The sequence below is a fragment of the Elephas maximus genome, chromosome 6 (assembly GCF_024166365.1).
Source record: "Elephas maximus indicus isolate mEleMax1 chromosome 6, mEleMax1 primary haplotype, whole genome shotgun sequence".
Classification (NCBI taxonomy): Eukaryota; Metazoa; Chordata; class Mammalia; order Proboscidea; family Elephantidae; genus Elephas; species Elephas maximus.
The window spans coordinates 50,026,916-50,052,497 of record NC_064824.1 but is presented as its reverse complement, the minus strand read 5'-3'; the positions used below and the strand labels follow the sequence as shown (position 1 = coordinate 50,052,497).

At 40.9% G+C, this 25,582-nt stretch overlaps 1 pseudogene; it reads left to right on the top strand.

The window, feature by feature from the left end:
- The window catches only part of LOC126078260 (E3 ubiquitin-protein ligase RNF220-like), a 35,994-nt pseudogene extending 13,101 nt beyond the window's left edge, over positions 1–22,893 (top strand).
- Positions 22,894–25,582: the final 2,689 nt, after the last annotated feature.

The window sequence follows — 25,582 nt, the reverse complement described above, 5'->3', positions numbered from 1 at the left end:
TGAGGAAGACGAAAGATTGGGCAACATTTCATTCTATTTACATAAGGTCACCATGCCCCCATGTGTCTGTCAGTTTGTCATACTGTGGGGGCTTGTGTGTTCCTGTGATGCTAGAAGCTATGCCACCCGTATTCAGATACCAGCAGGGTCACCCAAGGAGGACAGGTTTCAGCTCAGCTTCCAGGCTAAGACAGACTAGGAAGAAGGACCCGGCAGTCTACTTCTGAAAAGCATTAGCCAGTGAAAACCTTATGAATAGCAGTGGAACATTGTCTGATATAGTGCTGGAACATGAGCCCCCCAGGCTGGAAGGCACTCAAAAGCTGCCTCCTTAAAGTAGAGTCAACCTTAATGACGTGGATGGAGTAAAGCTTTCAAGACCCTTATTTGCTGATGTGGCACGACTCAAAATGAGAAGAAATAGCTGCAAAAATCCATTAATAATCAGAACCTGGAATGTATGAAGTATGAATCTAAGAAAATTGGAAATCGTCAAAAATGAAATGGAACACATGAACATCGATATCCTAGGCATTAGTGAGCTGAAATGGACTGGTATTGGCCATTTTGAATCAGAGAATCATATAGTCTACCATGCTGGGAATGACAACTCGAAGAGGAATGGTGTTGCATTCATTGTCAAAAAGAACGTTTCAAGATCTATCCTGAAGTACAATGCTGTCAGTGACAGGAAAATATCCATACGCCTACAAGGAAGACCAGTTAATACAACTATTATTCAAATTTATGCACCAACCAACCACTAGGGCCAAAGATGAAGAAATAGAAGATTTTTATCAGCTGCTGCAGCCTGAAATTGCTCGAACATGCAATTAAGATGCATTGATAATTACTGGAGATTGGAATGTGAAAGTTGGAAACAAAGAAGAAGGATCAGTCGTTGGAAAATATGGCCTTGGTGATAGAAACAATGCCGGAGATTGAATGATAGAATTTTGCGAGACCAACGACTTCTTCATTGCAAATACCTTCTTTCACCAACATAAACGGTGACTATACACATGGACCTCGCCAGATGGAACACACAGAAATCAAATTGACTACATCTGTGGAAAGAGACTGTGGAAAAGCTCAATATCATCAGTCAGAACAAGGCCAGGGGCCGACTGTGGAACAGACCATCAAATGCTCATATGCAAGTTCAAGCCGAAACTGAAGAAAATAAGAGCAAGTCCACGAGAGCCAAAATATGACCTTGAGTATATCCATCCCACCTGAATTTAGAGACCATCTGAAGAATAGATTGGACACATTGAACACTAGTGACCAAAGACCAGACAAGTTGTGGAATGACATCAAGGACATCATCCGTGAAGAAAGCAAGAGGTCACTGAAAAGACAACAAAGAAAGAAAAGACCAAGATGGATGTCAGAGGAGATTCTGAAACTTGCTCTTAAGCGTCAAGCAGCTAAAGCAAAAGGAAGAATTGATGAAGTAAAAGAACTGAACAGAAGATTTCAAAGGGCCTCTTGAGGAGACAAAGTAAAGTATTATAATGACATGTGCAAAGAGCTGAAGATGGAAAACCAAAAGGGAAGAACACGCTCGGCGTTTCTCAAGCTGAAAGAACCGAAGAAAAAATTCAAGCCTCGAGTTGCAATAGTGAAGGATTCCATGGGGAAAATATTAAACGATGCAGGAAGCATCAAAAGAAGATGGAAGGCATACACAGAGTCATTATACCAAAAAGAATTAGTTGATATTCAACCATTTCAAGAGGTGGCATATGATCAGGAACTGCTGGTACTGAAGGAAGAAGTCCAAGCTGCTCTGAAGGCATTGGCAAAAAACAAGGCTCCAGGAATTGATGGGATACCTATTGAGATGTTTCAACAAACAGATTCAATGCTGGAGGTGCTCACTCGTCTATGCTAAGAAATATGTAAGACAGCTTCCTGGCCAACTGACTGGAAAAGAACCATATTTACGCCTACTCTCAAGAAAGGTGATCCAACTGAATGTGGAAATTATAGAACAATATCATTAATATCACACACAAGCAAAATTTTGCTGAAGATCATTCAAAAATGGCTACAGCAGTATATCGACAGGGAACTGCCAGAAATTCAGGCTGGTTTCAGAAGAGGACATGGAACCAGGGATATCATTGCTGATGTCAGATGGATCCTGGCTGAAAGCAGAGAATACCAGAAGGATGTTTCCCTGTGTTTTATTGACTATGCAAAGGCATTCGACTGTGTGGATCATAACAAACTATGGATAACACTGCGAAGAATGGGAATTCCAGAACGCTTAATTGTGCTCATGAGGAACCTTTACATAGATCAAGAGGCAGTTGTTTGGACAGAACAAGGGGATACTGATTGGTTTAAAGTCAGGAAAGGTGTGGGTTCAGGTTGTATTCTTTCACCATACCTATTTAATCTGTATGCTGAACAAATAATACAAGAAGCTGGACTATATGAGGAAGAACGGGGCATCAGGATTGGAGGAAGACTCATTAACAACCTGAGTTATGCAGATGACACAACCTTGCTTGCTGAAAGTGAAGAGGACTTGAAGCAGTTGCTAATGAAGATCAAAGACCACAGCCTTCAGTATGGATTGCACCTCAACATAAAGAAAACAAAATCTTCACAACTGGACCAATGAGCAACATCATGATAAACGGAGAAAAGATTGAAGTTGTCAAGGATTTCATTTTGCTTGGATCCACAATCAACGGCCATGGAAGCAGCAGTCGAGAAATCAAAAGACGCATTGCACTGGGTAAATCTGCTGCAAAGCACCTCTTCAAAGTGTTGAAGAGCAAAGATGTCACCCTGAAGACTAAGGTGCGCCTGACCCAAGCCATCGTATTTTCAATCGTGTCATATGCATGTGAAAGCTGGACCTTAAATAAGGAAGACCGAAGAAGAATTGATGCCTTTGAATTGTGGTGTTAGCGAAGAATATTGAATATACCACAGACTGCCAAAAGAACGAACAAATCTGTCTTAGAAGAAGTACAACCAGAATGCTTCTTGGAGACAAGGATGGCGAGACTGCGTCTTATATACTTTGGACATATTGTCAGGAACGATCAGTCCCTGGAGAAGGACATCATGCTTGGCAGGGTACAGGGCCAGGGGAAAAGAGGAAGACCCTCAACAAGGTGGATTGACACAGTGGCTACAACAATGATCCCAAGCATAACAACGATTGTAAGGATGGCGCAGGACAGGGCGGTGTTTGGTTCTGTTTGCATAGCGTCGCTATGAGTCGGAACCAACTGGACAGCACCTAACAACAATTTTTACAGAAGCTGATCACCAGTTCTTTCTCCCGTGGAGCCACTGGATGAGTTCTAACCTTCAATCTTTTTGGAGAGTAGCTGAGCGCTTACCCATTGCACCACCAGGGGTCCTAATTTTGTGGTAACCATATATAAATATTCTTTAACCTTTATCCTAATCTTTCTAATCAAATGGTAATGGATAATCCAGTTTGCATTCTAAATGCACTTGTATCAAGAAATTCTTTATTTTCACTTTATGGCAGTATAATGAAAAAAAAAATTTTTTGGCATATAATAAATTGTGCATATTTAAAGTTATAATTTAATAAATTTTAACATATGTATACACCCATAAAACTATCACCACATTCAAAATATTGAACATATCCATTACTCTCAAGTTTCCTAATGATCCATCCTTCCTCTCTGCTTTTCCTCCCCTCTCTTCATCTCCAGGCAACCACCAATCTGCCTTCTGTCACTATAGACTGGTTTGGTTTTTCTAAAGTTTTATGAAACTAGAATCATACACTACTGTATCCGTCAGGGTTCAATCAAAGAAGCAGACAACTACGAGATAGATTAGATAGATCGATAGATAGACAATTGATAAAACAATTTACTTTATGCAATTGTAGGAGCTGATCAAGCTGTCTCTGTAAGTCTTCCCATCTGATGCTGGAGCTTGAAGCCCATGGGGCACAGACAGTTGAAAAAGATAGATGTAAAGTGGGGGAGATCAAGAACAAGCTGAAACCTGTAAACACAAGCCGGAGCACATGAGGATACGCAGAAACTTGAGTGTGTTCTTACTGCTTTTGACCCGCGGTGGTATGAGTGTTCTGCAGAAGCCAGGGCCCTTTGTCACAGAGCTAAATGCACACACCTGGTTCAGGCATTGGAGAAGCTAAAGGAGAATCCAAGAACAAGTAAAGCAATTGCAGGCCCAGCCGGTGCCTTATGCCAGGAGCTGAACCAGCCATCAGTGACCACACGCATGAGCTACAAAATGGCGGCTGCTGCATTACTTCTGCCCTCCAGTATCCCAGAAGATCCTCTCTGTGGCCCACGCAAGACAAAAAAACGTACAGGAAAGGAAATTCTGGGAAATGTAGTTCATTCTAACCAGGCTGACACATTGCAAAACCACCACAAGTATATACTCCTTTTTTTAATCTACCTTTGTTTACTCAGTGTGATTATCTTGATATTCATCCATGTTGTTGCATGTATCAATAGTCCATTTTAATTGCTGAGTAGTTTTCCACTGTTGGAGTTCTTGGTTGGTGCAAACGGTTAACGTGCTCAGACGTTTACTGACAGGTTGCATGTTTGAGTCCACCCAGAGGTGCCTTGGAAGAAAGTCCTGGCTTCCAAAAAAGCAGCCATTGAAAACCCTGTGGAGTACAGGTCTACTCTAAGACATATGGGGTCACCATGAGTCAGGGCTGATTTGATGGCAATACGTTTTTTGCTTTTTGGTTTTTTTCCTTTAGTATTCCACTGTAAGGATATACTTGTTGTTAGCTGCTCAAGTCAACCTCTGATTCATGGCAATGGGATAGAACCATTGTGAACCACAATTTTCACTGGCTGATTTTTGAGTAGTAAATCACCAGGCTTTTCCTCCCAGTGTGGGTATGCTACAAATTACCTATTTTTGTTTTGTTTTTTGGGTTTTTTTAGCTACAAATTGTTTATATTCATTTACTTGTTGATAAATATTTAGGCTGTTTTCAGTTTGGGCTTTTTACGAATAAAGCTTCTATAATATTTCTGCAGGAGTCTTTGTAAGAACACATCCTTCCTTTTCTTTCGGGCCCTGGTGGTTTAGTGGTTAAGAGCTTGGCTGCTAACCGAAAAAGGTCAGCAGTTAAATCCACCAGCCACTGCTTAGAAACCCTATGAGGCAGTTCTACTCTGTCCTATGGGGTCACTGTGAGTTGGAATCAACTTGACTGCAACTGGTTTTGTTTTGTTATGTTTTTTTTCTTTTGGGTGGATGCCCAACATTATGAATTTTACCTCATTGGGTTCTGGATTTTTTTTTTTTCCCCTGTGTATATTCTTGAGCTGTATTCTGGGATACAGTTATTTGAAAAAAATTCATCCTTTGGGTCTTGCTTTTATAATTTCTTAGGCAGGTTCCCAGAGCAGTGCTCAGTCTAGGGCTAATTATTTCCCAGTACGGGGACCTTCGTATACACTTCACCTAATGCCCCAAGAATTGTGAGTTTTTTAGTCTGGCTAGAGGATGGCGCAGGACCGGGCAGTGTTTTGTTCTGTTGTGCATAGGTCGGACACAACTGTAAGTCGGACACAACTCTATGGCACCTAACAACAGAGGGAACAGGTAATATTGCCAGTCCTGTGTACACACCAGACTCTGTTCCCTCTGATCTTTTTGGTGGTTCTTTTCCAGGTCTCTGGTGGTTTTCTAACTAATACGCAGATGCTCATCAGTACTCTGCTGAATACTGCAGAGAGACTCTGCAGAGCTCGAAAGTTCTCTCTGAGTGACTCTCTTTTTCTCTGATACTCTGCCCTTTGTCTTCCTGGACTCTCAGCTCCATTTCTTCAATTCAGGAAGTCTGCCAACTTCCATCTGGGTTCCTCCTTTCTGTAATGCAGCCTAGAAACTCTCTCAATAAGCTGGGGCAGTCATAGGGCTGGCTCATCTCGTTTGGTTCTTATCTCTCAGGGATAACATTTCGTTGCCTGATGACCAGTGCCTGGAAAACTGTGGTTTCATATATTTTGTCTGCTTTATTTTTGGTGAGAAGGCAAATCTTTATTCAAATTCCTTAGTCAAAGTGTCTTATTAAATACCATTGAAATTTGCATCCTACAACTTCACTATAATTTTTACTAAATATGAAGAAAAAATGGAAATTTATTTCCTCACTACTTTTCTCATAACTTGAAAACCCTGGTGGCATAGTGGTTAAGAGCTATGGCTGCTAATCAAAAGGTCAGCAGTTGGAATCCACCAGGCACTCTTTGGAAACCTTATGGGGCAGTTCTACTCTGTCGTATAGGGTCACTATGAGTCAGAGTTGACTCAATTCAGAGGGTGTGGTTTTTTAGTTTTCCTCGTAACCTAAGAGAACGGCCAACACAGTAGGAATTTAAGAAACTGTAGTAGGCTGGTGCGTGATATTCCTGGTACAACCAGGAATTTCTGGACACTTGAATCACACTAATTGTGTGTACTGGGGTTAAGGTAAGATGACAAAAAAAGATAGTACTTCAGAAGGAAGGTTCCAGTGGTCCACAGTCCCTAACTTCTAGCATATGCTGAGTCACACAGCCCTCTTTCTCCTTTCAGCTCAGGAAGGTCCTGTCAGTAGAACTGATACAGCTACTTACTGTTTACCAGGGATGCTGAGAAGGTTAATCTGGATCAATTAATCCATTGCTTGCAAAAAGTGCAATATTCTTCCTAGGTACATGATGAAAATTACCCAGAAAACACACTCATGATGTGCTGCTGAATTTGGAAAATGAGAATGTCAACAAACAACATAAAAATGAAAGATACTGCTTTACAAAATGTATCAAGTCCATTTATTCTGCCAGGCAAAGTAGGGTTCCTCTCATTTAGGACAGACTGCTTTGTGGCCTACTAATAACGTATATATTTTACGGGTAGCAATAAAGTCTTATTAGTACAAAATCTCATTACAGCTAATGATGCTTAAATCTCTCTCTTGAAGGAGGCAAGATTGTCTTGCTTTAGAGGAAGTTGGCAGGTAGGTGGATTGATAAAGTGAGGAGAATTCAGAAAGGTAAGACATGTTGCAAGGCCCTTCCTGGTCCCAGTCTCTGCAGCCTACTCACCTCACAGTTGGGGCCACTTGACCCTTGGCATCTGGTCCATGTCTCTCCGTCCTGTAGGTACCAGACCAGGCTCGTTGCCCTGGAGGTGATTCCTACTCATAGCAACCCTATAGGACAGAGTAGGCTGGTGGATTTGAACTGCTGACTTTTGGTTAGCAGCCATAGCTCTTAACCATTACGCCACCAGGGTTTCCTCCTCTAGGTAAGTTGTTTTCAAAATGTGGCCCCAACCAGCAGTAGTTATCTAGGAATTTGTTAGAAATACAAATTCTCAGGTCCCCCCGCCTCCCCAGACCACAGAACTAGAAACTCGGGAGGTGAGGCCCAGCAATCTGGGCTTTTACGGATTTTCCAGCTGATTCTAATGCAGACTGAAGTTGGAGAACTGTTACTCTACCTCATCATCTAATCATTCTCCTACCTTGTCAATTGATTTTCTTATTTATTATCTGTCTTTTACTTTGGCCACATATTAAAAATACTTGGGGAGCAAATTAAAATCCCTGTGGCCAGGCTGAGACTTGTTAGTTGCCATTGAGTCCATTCTGACTCATGGCGACCCCATGTGTATGGAGTAGAACTGCCCCATAAGATTTTCAAGGCTATGACCTTTCAGAAACAGATCGCCAGGACTGTTTCCCAAGGCACCTCTGGGTGGGTATGAGCCGCCAGCTTTTTGCCAGTATTAGAATGCTTTGCCATTTGCGCCACCCAGGGCTAAGACTGAGACCAAATAAATACACATGGGGGAGGAGGGTAAGAGGAAGGGATATGCATCCCTATTTTTAAAACTCTTTCCAGGGGATCTTAAGGTGCAACCAAAATGGAAAATTACTGTCTGAATGAGGATGACCTTCACAGAATACATTTAATCTCTTTTGCTGCTGTTATGGGTTGAGTTGCATCCCCCCAAAATATGGTTTTAAATCCTAACCTCTATGCCTGATTATAATCCCATTTGGGAATGGGTTATCTCTGTTATGTTACTGAGACAGGATTAAGCATAGGGTATGTTTTAAGTCAATCTCTTTCGAGATGTAAGAGAGATTAAATAAGCAAGCTAGAGATGCAGGCATGGGGGAAACACATGAAAATCACATGAAGATCACTCAGAAACAGAAGCTCAAAGACACAAGGACCTTCCTCCAGAGCTGACAGAGAGAGAAAGCCTTCCCCTAGAGCCAGCATCCTGAATTTGGACTTCTAGTCTCCTAAACTGTGAGAAAATAAATTTCTGTTTGTTAAAGCCACCCATTTGTGGTATTTCTGTTATAGCAGCACAAGATAACTAAGAGCTTCTAACTGAAAGTTTGGAGGTTTCAATCCACCCAAAAGTGCCTTGGAAGAAAGGCCTGGTTTTCTATTCCTGAAAAATTAGCCATTGAAAACATTATGGAGCACAGTTCTACTCTGACACACATGGGGTCGCCATGGGCTAGGAATCAACTGAACAACACTGAGTTTGTTTGTTTCAGGGAATTTATTTTTGCCCGGCACTCTGGGGCTCAGCCTCACTTCGTCCTTAGAGACATGGGTTTTGGAGTCCAGTTCTGATAACTAGGGTCTTGCCTTCTTCCTCCATCCAGGTCCCAATTTATAGCCCTATTGTGGTAAGCAGGCTCTGCTTTTATGTCTGTCTTGGTAATCTGAGCAGTGCTGCAGTCCCTCAGGAAGAGATATGCTATGTGTGAAACTGTGGTGACTTTGGGATCAATACGACTGGATTTGAAGCCTGGCTCTTCCACTTACCAGATATGTGACATTAGCCAAAATACCAAGAGGGAGAGTAAAAATCACCAGAAATCACACCCAACTGGAGATTCTCACTAATAACATTTTATGAACAACCTTATTACACGTCTTTAGGTATGTGTATACATGTATAAGGAGCCCTGGTGGCATAGTGATTAAGAGCTCAGCTGCTAACCAAAAGGTCGGCAATTCAAATCCACCAGCTGCTTCTTGGAAACCCTATGGGGCAGTTCTACTCTGTCCTATAGGGTTGCTATGAGTCAGAACCAACTAGACCACAGGTAACAACAACAACATATGTATGTGAAGAGGCCCTGGTGGTGCACTGGTTAATAACCAAAAGGTCAGCAATCGGAACTCACCAGCCACTCTGTGGGAGAAAGATGTGTCAGTCTGCTTCCATGAAGATTTCAGCCTCGGAAATTGTACAGGGTAGTTTTACTCTGTCATATAGGGTTACTATGAGTCAGAGTCAACTAGATGGATATGGGTTTGGTTTTTCATTTATTCACGTGCATACATACCCACTGCCCACTGCCGTAGAGTCGATTCTGACTCATGGCGACCCTGTAGGACAGAGTAGAACTGCCCCAATATACATACATAAAATTTTACATAAATGAAATTATATAACATGTTTTTATTAATATGGAAAACTTCCCTAGTCCCCCTCTTTTTTTTCTTACTCCATCCTCTACATCCCACTTCTTCACTGTCCCCCAAAGAATTATTGTTAACAACCCATGTCATCTTAATTCCTTTTCCATATTCACATTAAAAAAAAAAAATGTTGCTTTTGAGTCAATTCCAACTCATAGCAACCCCATAGGACAGAGTAGAACTGCCCCATAGGGTTTCAAGAAACAGCTGATGGATTTAAACTGTCCACCTTTTGGTTAGCAGTCAAGCTCTTAACCACTTCATCACCAGGGCTCCGTATTCACATGTTGTTGTTGGTGTTAGGTGCCCTCTAGTCAGTTCTGACTCATAACGACCCTATTATGTACAACAGAATGAAACACTGCCTGGTCCTGTACCATCCTCATAATCTTTTTTATGCTTGAGCCCATTGTTGCAGCCACTGCATCAGTCTATCTCATTGAGGGTCTTCCTCTTCTTCTCTGACCCTCTACTTTACTAAGCATTATGTCCTTCTCCAGGGCCTGCTCCCTCCTGATAACATGTACAAAATATTCTTCTAAGGAGCATTCTGGCTGTACTTCTTCCAAGACAGATTTGTTCAGTTTTCTGGCAACCCATGGCATATTCAATATTCCTCACCAACACTATAATCAAAGGAGTCAATTCTTCTTAGGTCTTCCAGCTTTCATATGCATATGAGATGATTGAAAATACCATAGCTTGCCTCAGGCAAACCTTAGTCCTTACAGTAACGTCTTTGTTCTTCAGTGCTTGAAAGAGGTCTTTTGCAGCAGATTTGCCCAATGCAATGTTTCATTTGATTTCTTGTCTGCTGCTTCAGTAGGCATTGATCATGGATCCAAGTAAAATGAAACCCTTGATAACTTCGATCTTTTTTTCTGTTTATCATGACGTTGCTTACTGGTCCAGTTGTGAAGACTTGTTTTCCTTATGTTAAGGTGTAATCCATACTAAAGGCTGTAGTCTTTGATCTTCATTAATAAGTGCTTCAAGTCCTCTTCACTTTCAGCAAGCAAGGTTGTGTCATCTACATAACACAGGTTGTTAGTGAGTCTTCCTTCAATCCTGATGCTCTGTTCTTCATATAGTCCAGTTTCTCAGGTTATTTGTTCAGTATACGGATTGAATAATTGGGGTGAAAAGATGCAACCCTGACACACACATTTCCTGACTTTAAATCGTACAGTATCCCCCTGTTCTGTTCAAACGACTGCCTCTTGGTCTATGTACAGGTTCCTCATGAGCATAATTAAGTGTTTTGGAATTTCCATTTTTCGCAGTGTTATCCATAATTTGTTATGATCCACAGTCAAATGCCTATTATGTTCACATAACCATATGCAAATAGACACACACATAGGATTTTTTTTTCCTCCCCATTCTTTACTGTTGTTTTTTTCAAAAGGAATGTTAATATATATATTACTCTGTATTTTCCATTTCCTACTTAAAAATACATCGGGGCACTCCCTCCAAGTATAGATTTACGTAGAACTCATTCTCTTTGTTGGTTGCATATTAGTACATCCTATGAATTGCCAAAATATATTAACTTATTTCCAGAAGAATATTTCAATAAACATTCTTGCATTGTTTGTGTGTACACACACATACACACTAGAACTTTCTATAGTATACAGTTCCTGGAGTGGTATTGCTGGGTCCAATCTCGTGTGTTTTTGCTTATTGTAGATATCACCAGATAATTTTCCAAAAAGTCTATAACAACTCATATTTCTAAGAGCAATGCTTAAGAGTGCTCTTCCCCACATCCCTGCCATCAGTAAGTGTTATATGTCTTTTTAATTTTTACCAATTTGATGGTTGAGAAACGAGAACTCCTTTTACTTTAATGTGCATTTCTCTGATTATTACTGAGGTTTAAAAGGTGCTTCCTGTGCTCCTTAGTCATTTTGAATTTTCTCTTCTATGAATTAGCTACTACAACTTCGAAAGTTTTTATTTTGGAGTATTCACATTTGTTATAAATTTATAAGAGTTCTTTACTCATTACAGATATTTCCCTTTTGTCCATTATTCACATTGCATCATTTTTCCTTCCTTTTTTTAAATTGTGTTTTAGGTGGAAGTTTACAGCTCAAGTTAGTGTCTCATACAAAAATTTATACACAGATTGTTATGTGACCCTAGTTGCTATCCCTCTAATGTGATAGCAACGCTCCTCCTTTCCACCCTGGATTTCCCATGTCCATTCAACCAGCTCCTATCTCTTTCTGTCTTCTCATCCCACTTCTGGACAGGAGCTGCCCATTTAGTCACATGTATCTACTTCAGCTAAGAAGCACACTCTTCAAGAGTATTATTTTATGTTTTATAGTCCAGTCTAATCTTTGTCTGAGGAGTGAGCTTCAGGAATAGTTTTAGTTCTGGGTTAACAGAGTTCAAGGGCCATGTCTTTTGGGGTTCCTCTAGTCTCAGTCAGACCATTAAGTCTGGTCTTTTTACTAGAATTTGAGTTCTGCACCCCACTTTTCTCCTCCTCCATCGGGGTCTCTTTCTTGTGTTCCCTGTCAGGGCGGTCATTGGTAGTAGCCAGGCACCATGTAGTTCTGATCTCAGGCTGGTGGAGTCTCTGGTTTATGTGGCCCTTTTTTTTCTTGGGCTAATATTTTCTTGGGTCTTTGGTGTTCTTCATTCTGCTTTGCTCCAGGTGGGTTGCGACCAATAGTCACATTATATCATTCATCTTTTAGTTTATGAAATCTTTTGTTCTATAACTTTGTAATGTAATCGGGTTTTTTACATCATGATAAATGGAGAAAAGATTGAAGTTGTCAAGGATTTCATTTTACTTGGGTCCACAATCAACGGCCATGGAAGTAGCAGTCAAGAAATCAAAAGACGCATTGCCTTGGGTAAATCTGCTGCAAAGGACCTCTTCAAAGTGTTGAAGAGCAAAGATGTCACCCTGAAGACTAAGGTGTGCCTGACCCAAGCCATGGTATTTTCAATCGCATCATATGCATGTGAAAGCTGGACTATGAATAAGGAAGATAGAAGAAGAGTTGACACCTCTGAATTGTGGTGTTGGCGAAGAATATTGAATACACAATGGACAGCCAAAAGAATGAACAAATCTGTCTTGGAAGAAGTGCGGCCAGAATGCTCCTTAGAGGCAAGGATGGCAAGACTGGGCCTTACATACTTTGGACATGTTGTCAGGAGGGATCAGTCCCTGGAGAAGGACATCATGCTTGGCAGAGTACAGGGTCAGCGGAAAACAGGAAGACCCTCAACAAGATGGATTGACACAGTGGCTGCAACAATGAGATCAAGCATAACAACGATTGTAAGGATGGCGCAGAACCAGGCGGTGTTTGGTTCTGTTGTGCATATGGTCGCTATGAGTCGGAACCGACTGGACGGCACCTAACTACAACAACATCTTGGTTAAAGGGTCTTCCTAATCTGTATTTTCTCCCACATTTCTGTCAGTGTGTCATACTGTGGGGGCTAGAGTGTTGCTGTGATGCTGAAACTATGCCACTGGTATTCAAATACCAGCAGGGTCATCCACAGAAGACAGATTTCAGCTCAGCTTCCAGACTAAGACAGACTAGGAAGAAGGACCCAGCAGTCTAATTCTGAAAAGATTTAGCCAGTGAAAACCTTATGAATAGCAGTGGAACATTGTCTGATATAGTGCCAGATGATGAGCCCCTCAGATTGGAAGGCACTCAAAATTCGACTGGGGAAGAGCTGCCTCCTCAAAGTGAGTTGACCTTAATGGATGGAATCAAGCCTTCAGGACCTTCATTTGCTGATGTGGCATAACTCAAAATGAGAAGAAACAGCTGCAAACATCCACTAATAATCAGAATGTATGAAGTATGAATCTAGGAAAATTGGAAGTCATCAAAAATGAAATGAAACACATAAACATTGATATTGTAGGCATTAGTGAGCTGAATAGGCTGGTATTAGCCATTTTGAATTGGACGATCATATGATCTACTATGCTGAGAACGACAACTTGAAGATGGATGGAGTTGGTTCATCATCAAAAAGAACATCTCAAGATCTATCCTGAAGTACAATGCTGTCAGTGATAGGATATAACCCATGCCTACAAGGAAGATCAGTTAATACGACTATTATTCAAATTTACACACCAACCACTAAGGCCAAAGATGAAGAAATTGAAGATTTTTACCAACTTCTACAGTCTGAAATTGATCAAATATGCAATCAGGATAAATTGATAATTACTGGAAATTGGAATGTGAAAGTTGGAAACAAGAGAGATCGGTAGTTGGAAAATATGGTCTTGGTGATAGAAATGATGTTGGAGAGCGCGTGATTGAATTTTGCAAGACCCGTGACTTCATTGCAAATACCCTTTTTCACCAACATAAACAGTGGCTATACATGTGGAACTCACCAGATGGAATACACAGGAATCAAATTAACTACATCTGTGGTGTGACCCCAATACTCCCCAGCAAGCTTTCTCCTTTTTCAAAATGGGTAATTTTTTTTTTAACTGAGAGCTTGATATGATGAACCTGTAAGTTCTTCTCCTTCCTCTGCCTGCCTCCTCTTTCACATAACTCTGTTCACGACTTTGTTTTGATCTGATGCTAATGACTTTGTTCTTTGTTTGATCTGATACAAATAACTTTATTTTGTTCTGTCCGACCACCTGTGACTTTCAACCCCCCACATGGAGATTGGAGCCCAGGTGTCTGATATGTATATCTTTAGCCTGATAAAGAGATGTCCAGCATGTATCTTTCTAGTCTAATAAAGAGTCTTTTGCCACTACTTTGTCATGAAAAACTCCTCCAGCCATCTGCGGACTACAAAGACACATCTAACCCTTGTAAAAGTTCTATATAAGCTTTAATGTAAAATTGCTCTTTGGGACTCCATAGAGATAGCCTGTGTTGCTGTCAGGTGCCTGGTGATATATAATATATATATATATATACATCCCCTTAATAAATTTTCTCACTCTTTCTGACTTGGAGTATGTTTCATTGGCTCGACTGCTCCAGGGCATGAACCCTAATCAGGTAGCAGTAGGAAGAGACAATGGAAAAGCTCAATATTGTCAGTCAGAACAAGGCCAGGGACTGGCTGTGAAACAGACCATCAATTGCTTATATGCAAGTTCAAGTTGAAACTGAAGAAAATTACAAGTCGACGAGAGCCAAAGTCCGGCCTTGAGTATAGCCCACCTGAATTTAGAGACCATCTCAAGAATAGATTTGATGAGTTGAACGCGAGTGACCAAAGACTAGATGAATTGTGGAATGACATCAAGGACATCATAAATGAAGAAAGCAAGAGGTCATTAAAAAGACAGAAAAGAGAAGACCAAAATGGATGTCAGAAGAGACTCTGAAACTTACTCTTGAATGTCAAGTAGCTAAAGCGAAAGGAAGAAATGATGAAATAAAAGAGTTTGACAGAAGATTTCAGAGGGCAGCTGGAAAAGACAAAATGAAGTATTATAATGACATGTGCAAAGGCCTGAAGATGAAAAACCAAAAAGGAAGAACCTGTTCTGCATTTCTCAAGCTGAAAGAAGCAAAGAAAAAATTCAAGCCTCAAGTTGCAATATTGAAGGATTCTATGGGGAAAATATTGAACAACTCAGGATGCATCAAAAGAAGACGGAAGGAATACACAGTCATTATACTAAACAGAATTAGTTGACACTCAATCATTTCAGGTACTGAGGGGAAAAGTCCAGTCTGCACTGAAGGCATTGGCAAAAAACAAGGCTCAAGGAATCAACAAAATACCAGTTGAGATGTTTCAACAAACGGATGCAGCCCTGGAGGTGCTCACTCATCTATGCCAAGAAATGTGGAAGACAGCTTCTTGGCCAACTAACAGAAAGAGATCCATATTTATGCCTATTCCCGAGAAAGGTGATCCAACCGAATGTGGAAATTATAGAACAATATCATTAATGTCACATGCAAGCAAAATTTTGCTGAAGATCATTCAAATGCAGCTGCAGCAGTATATCAACAAGGAACTGCCAGATATTCAAGCTGAACTCAGAGGAGGACACGGAACCAGTGATATGATTGCTAACATCAGATGGATCTTGGCTGAAAGAAAATAACAGAAAGATGTTTACCTGTGTTTTAATGACTGTGCAAAGCCATTCGACTGTAGGGACCATAATAAATTATGAATAACATTGCAAAGAATGGGAATTCCAGAACACTTAATTGTGCTCATGAGGAACCTGTACATAGATCAAGAGGCAGTCATTCGAACAGAACAAGGGGATCTTACGTGGTTTAAAGTCAGGAAAGGTGTGTGTCAGGGTTGTACCCTTTTACCATACGTATTCAGTCTGTATGCTGAGCAAATAATTCAAGAAGCCGGACTATATGAAGAAGAACGCAGCATCAGGATAGGAGGAAGAGTCATTAATAACCTTTGATATGCAGTTGACACAACTTTGCTTGCTGAAAGTGAAGAGGACTTGTAGCACTTACTGGTGAAGATCAGAGACCACAGCCTTTAGTATGGATTACAAGTCAACATAAAGGAAACAAAAATCCTTACAACTGGGCCAATAAGCAACTTTATGGTAAACAGAAAAGACTGAAGTTGTCAAGGATTTCATTTTACCTGGATCCACAATCAATGCCCATGGAAGCAACAGTCAAGAAATCAAACAACACATTGCTTTGGGCAAATCTGCTGCGAAATACCTCTTTAAAGTGTTAAAAAGCAAAGATATTACCTTGAAGACTAAGGTGTGTTTGACCTAAGCCATGGTGTTTTCAATCGCCTCCTATGCATGTGAAAGCTGGACAATGAATAAGGAAGATCAAAGACCTGACACCTTTGAATTGTGGTGTTGGAGAAGAATATTGAATATAGCATGGACTGCCAAAAAAATGAACAAATCCGTCTTGGAAAAAGTAAGACCAGAATGCACCTTAAGAAGCAAGGACGGCGAGACTACATCTCGCGTACTTTGGATATGTTATCAGGAGGGATCAGTCCTTGGAGAAGATCATCATACTTGGTAAATTAGAGGGTCAGCGAAAAAGAGGAAGACCCTCAATGAGATGGATTGACACAGTGGCTGCAACAGTGGACTTAAGCATAACAATGACTGGGGGGATGGCACAGGACCTGGCAGTGTTTCTTTCTGTTGTACATAGGTCACTGTGAGTCGGAACCAACTCAATGGCACTTAACAAGAAAAATCTGTATTTTATTACATTTCATCTAAAATTATTATTTTTAAAAAATATTTATGTACTTTATGCAGCTGGTATTTACATTTATGTATTATACAAATTACACAAAGTAAGGGGTCTCTAGCAGATGCTGTCTATACCTCTCCTTCCCTACCCACGTCCCTGTGAACTTTCCCTGTGCTCTGGCAGATTTCCAGCGGCCACAGTCTAAGTCTCTGCACTTGAAAGTTTTTTATTAGACCTACAAAAGACCATTACAACCATGCAACACAGGTTCAAAGGGCTAGGGGATTAACACCATCATCATCACGAGCACCCACCAATGACTCCCCAGAGTTGATATAGAAGTAACCAGTTCCCTGGCTACATAATTTGTAGGGCCCAGGGCAAAATGAAAATGAGTCCTAGGCTTGGGGTGTGTCTTAGGCTGGGTTCTCTGGAGAAGCAAAACCAATAAAGTGTATAAATGTATGTAGAGAAAGATTTATATCAAGGAAACGGCTCACACTATTGTAGAGGCTGAAACATCCCAAGTCCATTTATCAGGATAGAAAAAAATAGGATAGAGGCTTCCCTCAATTCACATAGCCACAGGGCTAGCAAACCCAAGATTGGCAGGTCGGAGAGCAGGAGGTGGCACAGGATCCAGAATGGGCCAAAAAGCCAGAGCATCTGCTTATATTTGGATGCAGGCCACACCCCCAAGGAAAATCCCTTGCAACTGATTGGCTACCCATAGCAGATTCAATCATGGCAGTGATCACATATAAACACTGAGAATCATGGCCCAGCCAAGTTGACATACAATCTTAACCATCACAGGATGCAAACGTCAATCTCCTCTTCCCGTAGACCTGCTGCTACAACCCAAGGATCAAGAGCAGGTGATAGGCCCCTACCAATTGCCCACCAAATGCACCATGGCAATGCCAGCCCATGGCAGGGTCATGCATTGCTTTACATCACCCAAACACCCCACCAGTTGTGCATCTTACACCACCTCACCCCCACCCCAGGCCAGCACCCAAGACACTGCTGAGGGCAGAAAGCCAACAGTGAAACATCCCCGCTCCCCACCCTCTGATACAACTCCGTCACTGCCCTCAAGCCAAGGGTGGCAATGGTTGTCAGTGGCCAGGCCCACCAGATGGCAGGGAGCTGGCAGGCGGGAAGCAGTGGGAGGAGAAACCTGGCATGAGCAGAGGCTGCAAGCTCCCTGGGGCAGTTCAAATCCACCAGCTGCTCCTTGGAAACCCTGTGGGGCAGTTCTAATTTGTCTACCCAGCTATGAGTTGGAATTGACTCGACGGCAACAGGTTTGGTTTAGTTTTGATTGTGTAGAGCATTACAGAGTCCTGGTGGCACAGTGATTAAATGCTTGGCTGCTAACCAAAACGTTGAAAGTTTGAAACCCAGCAGCTGTTTCATGGGAGAAAGATAGGACAGCCTGCTTCTGGGAACCATATGGGGCAGTTCTACTTTAACCTACAGGGTTCCTATCAGTTGGAGTTGGTGTGATGGCAACGAGTTTGGGTTGGTTTGTCTTTGTTTGTTTTTTGGCTATGTAGAACATTAAACCCCAAGTGCAAGGTCTTTCTGGGGCTCTGTGCCCCTGCACTGGTGACATGCCCTTAAGTCAGCCCTGCTCTTGACCCTTGGCTGGGATAATTCTGGCTTTTGTGTTTTACATACTTCTGTTCTCAGAGTTTCCTCCTGGACTGAGCTGCATTTGCCCTGTGTGGTAGTTGATTTAATAATGCACCTTTTTGGGAATATCTTACCTTTGCACTACTTTCCCATTCTTTTAGCAGTGTTCTGCTCCTCCTGAATCAAACCTAGAATTGCGCTAGAATCCTTGCTCAGAATCTGCTTCCAAGGGAACCCAAACTAAGACAGCGTTCAACTCAATTTTCTTCCAAACAGATGCTACAAGTTGGGTTTCTACAAGAGCTCCTACCAGCTGTGTATGAGGGTTACTCAAATCCACAGCCCTCTTGGTGTTTTCCAGCTTTCTAATTTTTGGCATTCCACAGAGTACTAAGTGATATCTAATTGTTGGCTTAATTTGCATTTCTGTGATTAAAAATAAGTTTGAGCTTTACTTTGTATGCTTATTGGCATTACGACTTTCGCTTTTGTAAACCGTTGAAATTATATCCATTTTCCTATTTGGGTGGCTGTCTTCTTGTTAATTTTCAGGAGTTCCTTGATATTCAAGACGTTGAACTCTTATCAGTTTTAGACATTTTAAACACCTTATCCTATCCTATTATCTTTCTATTCACTCTCTTCATGATCTCTTTCAATAATAGAAATTTTTTATTATGATCTAATCAAATTAATTTTTTTAGTAAATGCGTATCTGTTTGTTGTGTGCCATCCATTGGATTCTGACTCATAGCCACCCCCATATGACAGAGTAGAATTGCCTCATAGAGTTTCCTAGGCTATAATCTTTATGAGAATAGATTGCCGGGTCTTTCCTCTCATGGATCAGCTGGTAGGTTTAAACTTGACCATTCAGTTAACAGCCAAGCACTTAACCATTGGCCACCAGGGCTCCTTTAGTACCCTAAAAAAAAAAACGCAGACAAAACCAGCCTACGTGGTAGAGACTGTTGCAACAGCGCATGGCAGTAAAAAAAGGAAGAGAAAAATCATCTTATTCTGTAACTTCCTCTTTAACCCTGAGGAAACTTTTCCTAAAAGTGCCCAGAGCAATGCCATGCTCTGATTTGTTTAGGGTTGAACCCTTACCTCATACTGTATACAAATATTAACTTAGAATGGACCAAAGACCTAAACATAAGAACTAAAAGCATAAAACTATTAGAAAAAACAGGGTACATCTTCATGACCTTGGATTTGGCAATGGGTTCTTTTATATGACACCAAAAGCACAAGCAACAAAAGAAAAAAAAATTGATAAATTGAACTTCATCAAAATTAAAAACTTTGTGTATTAAAGGAAACTATTAAGAAAGTGAAAAGACCCACAGAATGGGAGAAAATATTTGCAAATCATGTATCTCATAAGAATCTAGTACCCAGGATATATAAAGGACTCTTAGACCTCAGTAACAAAAAGACAAACCACCCAATTAAAAAATGGGCAGAAACTTAAAAAGATTTTTCTCCAAAGAAGATAGACATGACCAACAGGCACGTGAAAAGACATGCCACTTCCTATACCGCATCACGCCCACCATGATTAATGGATAAACAACATGTGTATGATGGAATCTTGTTCAGCCATAAGAAGAAATGAAGTACTGATAAATGTTACATGTATAAACCTTGAAACTTTATGCTAAGTGAAAGAAGTCAGATGCAGAAGGTCGCATATTGTATGATTCCATATATATGAAATATCTAGAATAGGCAAATCCATAGAGAGAAAAAGCAGATTCATGTTTGCCAGGTCTGTGGGGAGAAGAAAATCAGGAGTAACTACTTAATGAGTAAGGGGTTTCCTTTTGCATATGATGTTTTGTAACAAACACCGGTGATGATTGCACGACATTCTGAGTATATTGAATGTCACTGAATTGTTCGCTTTTAAGATAGTTAATTTTATGTAATGTGAATTTTATCTCAAAATAGCAGAAAGAAAAGTGAAATATCCCCAATTATTTGAGAATTAAACAAAACACATCTAAATAATCCTTGAGTCAAAGAAGAAATCCAGAGGGAAATTAGAAAATATTTTTAACTGAGTGATAATAAAAACACAACTTATCAAAATATATGGGATTGATGAAACACAGCCCCCCTCCGCAGCGCGAAACTGTGGAAAGTCACACTTCAAGGGCCAACAGGGCTGCTGCCGCTCCGGCTAGGAGTTAAGACCTTCCTGCGAGTGCGAGCCATCTGTAGACCTGACTGAACGTTCAGATTGGGAAAATGGAACAGACAAGCAAGATGAAGAGGAGAAGGAAGGCTCCTGCACGGCTGAGAATGGTACTGTAGACATCAAATGTGAGAACGGCAACCACTTTGAGGAGTATGAGTGGTGCAGGCAGACGCAGATACAGGCCACCATTCTCCAGGAAGGTGGCCTCTAAGTCTCTGGCTTCATCATGTGCAGAACCTGGACAGTGATGCTGACTTGGCTGTGGATGTGGATGATGACGACATTCTAGGGTGAGGGAAGTCGTAATACACGGAGGCTGATAAAATCTCCTGCACAGGTGAGGAGCCTGATCAAGCCAAGAGAGGCACTCCAGGGCTCAGCCCTAAATGGCAGCACAGGCATCACACCTGAGTTTTCTAAATGGGATAGTGAGGAGATGCCCTCCTCCAACAGTGGTGAGAACAGCAAACAGGAGGACATGCTGAAGACCTTCAAGAATGGCACCGTGGAGAAAATCACCAAAGATTCAGCCCTGAAGGTTCAGGTCAGGGAGCTTGAACAATAGCTATCTCATGGGAGCTTTTACAAATGCCTCATCTGCATGAACTCATACTAGATCGCCCTACTTACTATGCAGTGTTGGTGTGTGCACTGCAAGTAGTGCTGGCTGTGGACCCTGGGTGCCAAGACACTTACCTCAGTGCACCATAGTCACCGCACCCGGAGACATGCGAAGGGTCTACTGTGAGCCAACTGCTCCAGGTAGGCCTTGCCTCAAGCAGCCCCACCTGCCCCCAGCCTCTGTGACAGTGACCTTCTCCCTTCACACATACTTGCACACAGGTTCCTCATGTACATACATGCACACACACACAAACACAGACACAGGACTAGAGCCAGAGTGGAGGCCGAGGCCCAGGTCCTGCCTGCTGGCCCCTACCAAGACTGGGGACTGTACCCGTTCTAGGCTCTTTTCCCCGGGTGGGACAGGGAGGTAGGTTAGGGAAGTAGGAGAGTAAGGCTTTTGAGATCCGGATCCAAGAAGGACAGACAGACATGCCAACATCAGACTGAAGCATATGTAAGACCATGTATGTTTACAATGCTGTGTACAAACGGGACAACTCCTTACCCTTTACCCCATTACCTCCCTTTTTATTTGCAGAATCTTCTTGTTTTTTAAGAACACCTGGAAGCAGTGCCTCCTTCAGGGCTGGCTGGGGGTTCAGCCCATGCACCTCTTGGGGTGCTGCCTCTCCCTCCCCCATGGTGCCCCTTCCCTCTCCCGAGTAAAAAAAATATTTCTTCTAGACATGGGCACATGTCCCAAGGGCCATGTCCTCTCCTTAGTCTTAGCTCATTAGGCTCTTTATAAGGAGTTGGAGGGAGGCAGGAAATGGGAACTGACCTGAAGCAGGGGCTAATACTGAGGCTGGATGAGGGTACCCCTGGTTGCCCAGCCTCCTGACAAGAACCATTCCTAGGATAAGAGCTACTGTTCCCAGGAAAATGTGTCTCCCCTACTACCCCTCACATGGACCCCAAGGTATGACGCTGTGTGTATTCTAGGCAAAGCTACTTGTCGTTTCCCTCTGTAAATGATATATGACATGAATTAAACCAATACAAAAAAAAAAAAAATCTATGGGATACATCTATAACAGTGCTTAGAGTAATATTTATAACTTTTAATGTTTATATTAGAAAAGAACAAAAGTCCAAAATCAATTATCTAAGCTTTTACCTTAAGAAACTAGAATAAGGAACATATTAAATACAGAGCAAGAAAAACAAAGGAAATTACAAAGATAAAAGGAAAACCAAAAATACAAAATTTTTAAAAAATAGGTGAAATCATAATCTGGTTGTATGAAAGTGTCAATAAATTGTGTAAACTCCTAGCTATGCTAATCAAGAAAAAAAGAGAAAAGACACAAATTATCAACAATAAGAATGACTAACAGGACATTATTACCAAAAACTCGTTGCCAATGAGTCAATTCTGACTCACAGCAACCCTGTAGAAGAGAGTAGAACTGCCCCATAGGGTTTCCGAGGCTGTAATCTTGATGGATGCAGACTGCCACATCTTTCTCCCACGGAACGGCTGGTGAGTTTGAACTGCCGACCTTTAAGTGAGCAACTGAGTGCTTAACCACTGTACCACCAGATTCCAGACATCATTACAGTACCTACTGGCGTTAAAAGGACACTATAAGATTATCATGAATAAATTTATGCCAATAAATTTGAATATTTAGATGAAATGGACGAATTCTTTGAAAGACCTGAAGATTATGAACTTCCAAAATTGGTACAACAATGATTCTTATCCCATGTGCTCTTTCAGAATTTTCTCTTCCCCTATCTATGTCTCATCACCTTGAACCTGGGCAGGACTTTGCAATGCCTTCTACTAATAAAATACAGCTGAGTGATGCTATGTAACTTCAGGAGGAAGGAACCCTTTCCAACTCATTTTATGAAGCCAGCATTGCCATGATACCAAAACCAGTCAAAGACATTGCCAAAAAAAAAAAAAAACCTACAAACCCAATATCCTTCATGAACATAGACACAAAATTCATTAATAAAATATTAGCAAATTGAATCCAGCAATATACAAAACTGATGACACATGACAGCCAAGTGAAGTTTATCCCAAGAATGGATGGTTGGTTTAATATATGAAAACCAATCAATATACTTTGCCACATTAACAATAAAAAAAATTGTGATCACCTTGAAAAGGTATAGAATAAGCAATTGACAACACCCACTTATGATTTAAAAAAAAATTTTTTTTTGTCAGGAACCCAGGAATAAAAGGCAACTTCCTCAGCCTGACACAGGGCATCTACAAAAATATACAACTAACACCACACTTAATGGTGAAAGCCCAAATGTTTGTTCCCTTAGCCTGGAAACATTGTAAAAATGTCCATCTCACCACTTCTATTCACCATTGTACTGGTGGTGGTCCTAGTTATTACACTGAGGCAATAAAAAGAAATAAAATCAAACAATTTGGAAAGGAGCTATGTAAGACCTTCTTTATTCACAGACAAGATAATAATCATACACATCAAAAATCCTAAGATATCTACCAAAAACATTAATGAAACTGTATGTGAATTTAGTAAGGTCGCAGGGTATAAGGTTAAGATTTAAAAAACCATTTGTATTTTGCATACACTAGCAACAAAAAATGGGAAAATGAAAAAAAACTTTAAAAAGCAATATAATCTGTAGCGGCTTCAAAAATATGGAATATTTAGGGATAAATGTCACAAAATAATATTCAAGATCTGCATACTGAAAACCCCAAAACAATATGGGGAGAAAGTTCAAAAGACCTAAATAAGTTCTTCAAATCTCAGAGTAATTAAAAGAATGGCAGGTTGGGTAGGGATTCATTAGTTTCATGTATCACAAACCACCAATACTACTTAAAACCTCCTTTCCTTATTCTTCCACTTTCTTAGTTATCTTAGTGCTGCTGGCTATGAAAACAGCTGGCCTTACATCTACCCCAGAAGTGAGAAGGAGCTGTGCAATGACTTGAAGGCAGTGACTACTGATTAGATGATTATTTTTTTGTTGTTGAATAAAGAGACACCCAAAAACTGGATATCCCTGAACATATTTCATTTTTTTTTTGAATAGTGAAAGTATCAAGCATAGTATATTTTGTTGTAACAGTAATAATAAAAAAATTTTTTTTTTATAATATGGTACTTACATGGAAGGCATTATTTTAAGTACTTAAGTATATTTGGAAACCCTGGTGGCATAGTGGTTAAGTGCTACCGCTGCTAGCCAAAGGGTCAGCAGTTCAAATCCACAGGCGCTCCTTGGAAACTCTATGGGGCAGTTCTACTCTGTCCTATAGGGTCGCTATGAGTCGGAATCGACTCAACGGCACTGGGTTTTTTTGTTTTTTTTAACTCATGTTAATTCTTACAGTAACCCTAGAAGGCAGATACACTTTTATTATCCTCATTTTACAGACAAGTGAACTGAGACACAGAGAGGTTAAGTAACTTGCTTAAGGTTATATAGCTAATATGTAGTATACCTATTGCTATTGAGTCAATTCCAACACAGAGTAGAACTGCCCCATAGAGTTTCCAAGGAGTGGCTGTGGATTCGAACTGCTGACTTTTTGGTTAGCAGCCAAGCTCTTAACCGCTATGGCACCAGGGCCCCAATAAATAGTATAGCTGGAACTTAAACCCAGATAGTGTGGTCCAAAATCTAAACCCTTAACTGCTACTGTACATTGCCTCTCAATCTTTGCGTATAAGCATTTGGCATCTATTAAAAATAAGAACCTAGATTCTGACTTGAGTTATTCTGAGTTAAGAGTTCCATATTACTGTTCTGTCCCCTTCTCTGTATACATAAACAAATCTATCTGTATTTATATACAGCTATCTTCAACCAGAGACCTGAAAACATGGGAGGAAAGCAAAATAAAAGGTGATAGCCAATGACCACACAGTCCAGGAGCTCATGACACACATGCTAAAAGCTCTGTTTCTTCTCTCATGTCCTATAATACTCCCTTTCTACCATGCTCATGGCATGCCCCATATACTGCATTTCATATTGTTATTATTTATGTGTTTATCTTAATGCTTCTCCCCCAGTGTAAGCTGGGAAATTCATAAGCCTGATATAGCAGAAAGAGAACAGAAAACAAAGCTTGCTGCATATAGTAGTCAGTACCTGACCAAAAAACCTATTGCCATTGAGTCGAGTTCAACTCATAGCTACCCAATAGGACAGAGTAGAACTGCCCCATAGAGTTTCCAAGGGGCAGCTGGTGGATTCAAACTGCCGACCTTTTGGTTGGCAGTCAAATACTTTAACCACTGTGCCACCAGGGCTGTAAAGGAAGGTAAATATGTGAGTACAAGGGTTCCAGGGCACTACTGTAACTCTAGTTACGATCACAGAATAGCAGAAAGTGCCAAAATAGACCTTGATTTGCTCCTGCCTCTGGCATGAGC